The sequence below is a fragment of the Bubalus kerabau genome, chromosome 13 (assembly GCF_029407905.1).
Source record: "Bubalus kerabau isolate K-KA32 ecotype Philippines breed swamp buffalo chromosome 13, PCC_UOA_SB_1v2, whole genome shotgun sequence".
Lineage (NCBI taxonomy): Eukaryota > Metazoa > Chordata > Mammalia > Artiodactyla > Bovidae > Bubalus > Bubalus kerabau.
In genome coordinates this window covers 46056853-46062013 of record NC_073636.1, presented here as the reverse complement: position 1 = coordinate 46062013, position 5161 = coordinate 46056853, and the positions used below count along the sequence as shown (strand labels likewise).

Below are 5161 nucleotides of genomic sequence, written 5' to 3'. Positions count from 1 at the left end.
GATGTATAAAAGGCAGAGGAACCAGAGATTAAATTGCCAACATATGTTAGATCACAGAAAAAGCAAGAGAATTTCAGAAATACATCTACTTCTGCTTCATTGACTACACTAAAGCCTTTAGGACTGTGTGGATCACAAAAAATGTGGAAAATTCTTCAAGAGTTGGGAATACTAGACCACCTTACCTGTCTCCTGAGCAACGTGTATGCAGGTCAAGAAGCAACAGTTAGAACTGGACATGGAACAACAGACTGATTCCAAATCGGGAAAGGAGTACGTCAAGGCTGTATATTGTGACCTTGCTTATTTAACTTATAGGCAGAGTACATCATGTGAAATGCCAGGCTGGATGAAGCACAAGCTGGAGTCAAGATTGTGGGGAGAAATAACAATAACCTCAGATATGCAGATGACACCACCCTAGTGACAGAAAGTGAAGAAGAACTAAAGAGCCTCTTGATAAAAGTTAGAGAGGAGAGTGAAGAAGTTGGCTTAAAACTCAATATTCAGAAAACTAAGATTATGGCATCACTTCATGGCAAATAGATGGGGAAACAATGGAAACAGTGAGAGACTTTATTTTGGGGGGCTCCAAAATCACTGCAGATGGTGACTGTAGCCATGAAATTAAAAGATACTTGCTCCTTGGAAGAAAAGCTATGATAAACCTAGACAGCATAATAAAAAGCAGAGACATTACTTTGCCAACAAAGTTCCATCTAGTCAAAGGTATGGTTTTTCCAGTAGTGATACATGGATGAGAGAGTTGGACCATAAAGAAGGCTGAGTGCCAAGGAATTGATGCTTTTGAACTGTGGTGTTGGAGAAGACTCTTGAGAGTCCCTTGGACTGCAAGGAGATCCAACCAGTCAATCCTAAAGGAAATCAGTCTTGAATATTGATTGGAAGGACTGATGCTGAAACTGAAGCTCCAATACTCTGGCCACCTGATATGAAGAACTGATTCCTTGGAAAAGAGCCTGATGTTGGGAAAGATTGAGGGCGGGAGAAGAAGGGGATGACAGAGGATGAGATGGTTGGATTACATCACCGACTGGATGGACATGAGTTTAAGTATGCTCTGGGAGTTGGTGATGGACAGGGAGGCCTGGTATGCTGTAGTCCATGGGGTCGAAAATAGCTGGACACGACTGAGTGACTGAACAGCAACAACAAAATGAGAGTCCCCATCTCCAAGTAATCATTTAGAGTCAGATTCACATGACTTAAATCCCACATGTTGTGAGAAGTTAAATTCTCGGTGAAGAAAAGTCAGGTTGTTGGCTCTGGATCCTCGTGCTGTCTTGGAATGTGTCCTATTTCCAGTTCATCCCAGGAGAGCCACAGGGAAGGAGCAGGAACGCCACACCAGGCACATCCAGGGGACGGTGCATGTCGGTCAGGACTCCAGCCTCTCCAGTGACTCTTGGGAGCTTAAATGGTGGCTCTTCTTTAAACAGAGCTGTTTCTTTTTCTAAGGCCCAACCATCCTTCAGGTAATTGATGTATTTGAGACGTTAATGGGCTAGTGTCAAACGGAGAAGGTAGTGACTGGAGCTCCAGAGAACCGTTGTCCCCATTCCCGGGTGGAAACCTGTGTGCGGTTCGATGTGGCGTCTGCCAGCAGAACATGCTTTGTTCGGCGAGGGGGCGGGGTGGGGGGCAGGCTCTGGGAGAATCCTGATTTCATTTCCCCAGACCTCCAAAGGAGAGAAGGAAGGACTTGGCTCCCTCATCTGTGTGCTTCACCTCTTTATGGCAGGTCTCTGCCACATTCCAATTATGACTTCACTGCGTTGTCGATCAAGTGTGAAAGTGCCTCTGTAGGAGGAGAGCGCTTTGGATGCAAAGAAAGTTAAGCCAGAGAGTAATTAGAAGCACAGGTTTGGTGTAGTTTTTTCTGTTTTCAAGGGCGATAAAGACCAATTACCTTCAGAACAACTGGATGCGTGTCTGTGGTCCGATGTTTGCAGGCGCTTTCTCCACGAAAATTACTCTCTACTTTAGATCTATTCCTACTGAACAGTTAGGGGATTTAGCTGGAAATTTTAAGAGTTAGAAATGTTTGAATATTTTAAAATGAGGACTTCTGTGGTGCTCCAGTGGTGAAGACTTTCCTTCTGATGCAGTGAGTGTAGATTCAGTTGCTGGTCAGGGAGTAGGGATCCCCTGTGCTTCCTGGCCAAAAAACCCAACACACAGAACAGAAGCAATATGGACACAAATTCAATAAAGACTTTAAAAATGATCCACATCAAGAAAAATCTTTTTAAAAAAGTTTAAAATGTATATTTGATTCAGTATTGAAACCTGAGATGAATTTTTGACTCTGTGTCTTTGATTTTAAAACTCTGAAGTCCATTTTAATCTAGAAAATGTTTTATTGAAATAAAACCATGGATTGGAAATCACAGGAAGGAATTTCAATATGGTAAGGCAAGAATGAGACTAATTGCCTTAAAGCTGGCAGAAATCTCAGGATATAAGGTAGATGGAAGGAAAAATAGCAATGCTTATTATGAAGTCAACTTACTTCCTTTAAATATGTGCTCCTGTGTATTTGATTTTTTTTTAATCTAAAGTATAATACGTGAAACATGGTTATTTAACTTAAAATATTAATTTAAACTGATTTTGGAGGAGGAAATGGCAACCCCCTTCAGTATTCTTGCCTGGAGACTTCCATGGACAGAGAAGCCTGGCAGGCTACAGTCCATGGGGCTGTATGACTTAGCACGCAGACTTATTTTAACACTTTAAAACAACAGACTCAAAGCATGACCCTCCCGGAGGAGGAGCCTGTATGTGGATGGTGATGACAACCTGGCCATCAATGTGGCTGGTTATTTTTATTTCGTTGTCAGACACGTCCTGGACCCTTCTGTGTCTTCCTGGCTCTCCGAACACTCTCTGAGCACCAGCGCCCTCTCCTTGCTGCACCGCTGTGAGGTGAGCACAGCCAGGACCCTTGTATGGACGTGGAGGCTGAAGGACCGCGCACTTAGGTAGCTTCCTGAAGCTGCCGGCTAGAGTAGAGACAGCCTTGGACATGCACCAGGGCCCCTGGTTCCCGGTTTCCTGCTCCTCACACCCTATGTCAGTCACGTGCTCATGCACACAGACCCACTCATGCAGAGGAGGTAGCACCACCGCTTCCATCACACAGACTGTGTAGACCTGGCCTCAGTTGCTTCAAATCTCTGATAACCATGACATCTCAGAATCTAAGCTGTTTCATAGGAGAAGTGATGGGCCTCATACCATCTCCTTCCTGTATGTGGTGCCCATTCGTACTCCAAATCTCAGCACGGGCTGTTACCTGTGTCAGTGGGGACTTCATATTCCTGCTGCACCTCAGTTCACTTCATCACCAGTGTATGTGGACAAGAGAACAGAATTGACCAACAGATAAGAAGATTGAATAGAAATGGTCAGGTCTGGGGGATGACAGCCGGAACCCAGCGGCTGTTCCTGATGTTCATCGTGTGCCTCCTGCACCCATCATGGGAGTGAGCTCAGGTGTCTCCAGTTCTCACAGGCCCTGTCATTCTCCCATTGTTTCCCAATCAGTAATTTGTGAGCATGCTGCTGCTGCTAAGTTGCTTCAGTCGTGTCTGACTCTGTGCGACCCCATAGACGGCAGCCTACCTGGCTCCCTCATCCCTGGGATACTCCAGGCAAGAACACTGGAGTGGGTTGCCATTTCCTTCTCCAATGCATGAAAGTGAAAAGTGAAAGTGAAGTCACTCAGTCATGTCTGACTCCTGGTGACCCCATGGACTGCAGCCCACCAGGCTCCTCCATCCATGGGATTTTCCAAGCAAGAGTACTGGAGTGGGATGCCATTGCCTTCTCCATTGTGAGCATACATGCCTTAACTTTTAATCTTTCTCGACATTTTTTGACCCAGCCTGTGTTTGTGTTTTCTCACCATAAATCATCCTTCTCTAAGGGGAGCTTCTCACCAGTCAAGGTCTCATTGCATTTTCACTCCCCATGGTTCCTCCAATTTCCTAGGATTAGAGCTGGAATCGCCTGAGACCATGTAGACAGTTCAATAAACTGCTTAAAAAAACAACCCTGCCCTTCCCTTACGATCTGCTTCCTGGCCTTCATTTCTGCACGGCTGTTATCCCAATCAATACTGGTATCTCAGTAATTAAAGGCTCCCGGGTTTAGAGTGCAGGCCTTCCTTCAGGACCCCCTTATCTGCAAAAACACTGCCGGACACGTTTGCTTCAACTGTCCTTGACTTCTACGGCCATGGTCAACAATTACATAGCTGTTTTTTATCCCAAATTGACTGCTCTGTCGGGTGGACTGTTTAAATGGTTTTTGCTCATACAATCATTACTATGGCCCACCCTAATAATATCTGACAGTGCCATTTGGTTTGCATTTCTTATCTTAGCACTGAACTGAATTCCCTTCCACTCACTGTAAATCTTTTTGGGATAAATAAATACATTCCCATTGAATTATGCTTACCTACCTGTTAGCTTTCTGATGAGTGACTCTGGAAAAGACCCTTCACAGTTTCAGAAGCTTCTGCTGTTAACTCCACCTTTCTGAGGATCAATATCTTCACTAAAAGTTGAAAATTCAGTAAAGCACAGGCAAGACTGCAAGCATATGAGTATGTGATATTACATATATCCCAAGCATTGTAAAAATAAACTGCCTTACTTTACGTCTGGTCAAGAAAGCCAACTCTGTAGTTAGATAATAAGGAGAAGCTGAAAAATACTCAAGATGTGTTTCCATAGACCTCCTCCACTCACTGAGGCTGGAAGCTCTGCTATAAATCATGCAAACTGGCAGTAACGTGTCTGAATCTTACAGAAGCCCAGATTCCGCTTCTGTATAATGTCTAAGGATCCACAAGCATGATAAATTGGGGAGAGGAAGTTGAGGAGCAAATGGAGAGAAATGAAACCAGAAAAGCAATGAGGTAGTAAAGGAAATGTGTAGATTTAGTCAAGACTGTCGTGTGAGGATACAAAGCCCTCAAATGTGGCTCAGTATCGGCATTGCCAAAAATTGTTCCACCTCCACCAACCATCACTATCACCCACTGCTGCCTCTAACAATATCCACCAACCTCCGCTGTCACCATCAAGCATGACAACTACCAACCAACCATCACCACCAATGACCACCA

At 44.4% G+C, this 5161-nt stretch overlaps 1 long non-coding RNA gene across 1 annotated transcript; it reads right to left on the bottom strand.

Moving 5' to 3' along the window:
- Window positions 1-1612: 1612 nt before the first annotated feature.
- On the bottom strand, window positions 1613-4169 carry LOC129624970 (uncharacterized). The gene is made up of 3 exons (XR_008701209.1): window positions 3320-4169; window positions 1931-2178; window positions 1613-1837 (listed from the first exon to the last, which is right to left on the bottom strand). It is a non-coding gene; the product is annotated as an uncharacterized LOC129624970 (long non-coding RNA).
- Window positions 4170-5161: the final 992 nt, after the last annotated feature.